The sequence below is a fragment of the Arachis duranensis genome, chromosome 8 (genome assembly GCF_000817695.3).
Source record: "Arachis duranensis cultivar V14167 chromosome 8, aradu.V14167.gnm2.J7QH, whole genome shotgun sequence".
Classification (NCBI taxonomy): Eukaryota; Viridiplantae; Streptophyta; class Magnoliopsida; order Fabales; family Fabaceae; genus Arachis; species Arachis duranensis.
In genome coordinates this window covers 11,131,983-11,134,068 of record NC_029779.3, presented here as the reverse complement: position 1 = coordinate 11,134,068, position 2,086 = coordinate 11,131,983, and positions in this window count along the sequence as shown.

The window sequence follows — 2,086 nt, the reverse complement described above, 5'->3', positions numbered from 1 at the left end:
CGAACTCAACTTCCTCCTTTTCGTTGCCATCAACCCCCCTTCTTCACGAACATTGTCGTCATGTAGTTGTAGTGCGTCAGCATGTAGAACAAAGTTAATGATGTCATCACCATTACAGCCGACCTAAGGGTGATCGGCTCACCGGTATCAACCACCGCTTTCGAATGAGTTGGGTCATCAATCTGATAAGGTTCCTGATTTTCTATCCTATCATCAGACTCGATGCGGTCTTATGACTTAGTCTTAACCATAACCACCTAACTAAACTTGCATAAACCCGAATAAGGTAAATAGTACACATGTCGTGTATTTAGAGGTAGAATAAAAGGATCGTAGTGCCTATATTTCTTAGTTATATTAACTTCAGTGATATCGTAGTCCTTGTATACTTTCGTGTTCCTTGTTGAGAACTTGAATCATACCATTCACTTTAAACACGCACACCTTGTATGTAGTGCGACAGAAATACTTTAATTCAATTATGTTGTGCAAGACACTAAACCAATCAGAATGACCCTGCCTGAATCCCACGAACCCAAACTCCAGTGTTATCTATTTTCTTTCCAATCGACCACAGTAAAGAATGGAACAGATATCCATTAACATTGTATATCAGGTAGCTAGTGCCCTTGTTTATTGGGCCTCAACTAAGTGCAACTAGTTCCGAATTTATTGTGTCAATTAGATGCATGCTGACGTATTCTTTGAACCAATGTGAAAAAATGTTCAATGAAATATCAGGATTTGCCTCTTGGAATAACTTATGTGATAGAATAGGAGTTGAAAATTTTAATTATAATAAGAAGTTAGTATCTTACAGATTACAGTATTTATAAAGACTTAAAAAACTTAAATGAGGTATGGTAAAATTTGGTCACAGTTAAGCAACACATGCAGGTGTACGACATCGATTTCCTTCAAGGTAGACTAGTTAATTCCTTACTCGTCCACTTCTTCGTGTTCCGTCCACATCCAATACCCATCCTTGAACCCGTTACGATAGAGGTGAAGCGTTATATCCGCAAGTCCTAACCACTTAGTCCCAACCCTTATATTATAAAATATATTGAAAAAAGTGAAAGGGTAATATTGGAAGTGGTGAGAGAAAATATGTTTTCCCTCAATCCCTCCCTCTTTTTTCCAACGTTGGAGAGAAAAAAAATTAGTGGATCCTACTAATTTTCTTCATTCCTTTTCTTTCTTCTCTAATTTCTCTTCACAAACAAACAATACAAAATAATCATTTTCCTTCTCCTTTTCTTTCCTCCATTTTCTCTTCAAACAAATATAGCCTAAATACATGGTTTTTTGTGTCTGTCTAAAAAAATGTGTCACAATAACTAAATAATGAATATATGTGTCACCATATTTATATCTCTAATAGACATAGACATAAAACAAACATTATTTTAAGACATATGATAAAGTTATCAATTAAAAAAAATTATAAAAAAGATACAAAGTTTAAAATTGTAATGGTTTATTGTGTATATATTAAAATAAAGCTAAATTTTTATAATAAAATTAAATTATATATATATATATATATATAATATGCTGTTTAAATTAATCAACAAAATAGTGAGTATTTGTAAAGAAAATTCAAACAAATCATTAATTTTGATCAGAGGTCTATACTATTTTAAATTTTATTTAGAGAGAAAACACACATCCCCAAAATGAAACAGTATCTCCACATGGACCAATAAATTACGAGCAGACATTCCAAGCATGAGGACAAAGGACCAAAGAGAATCTTCATCCAATCATATGTTGCCAGGTATTGCAGTGACGATTGAAATGAGGTGGCATGCAACCCAGTGGCCGGTGTTACCATCCCATTAACCAATGAGATTTATTAAGATACATATTAAAATCATTAATCTTAAACAAATTAAAATTTTAATAAGATATATATTAACTAATAAATCCATCCACAAAATCAATCCTATAGCCATAGCACAGTGTCCAGTGGCATCGGATTAGCCTAACCTGTTTTTTAAACATTTCATTTTGAGAATATCTAGAATTTTAGAAATAATGTGTGTATAAATTTTATAAATATATATGATTATATTTTATATAA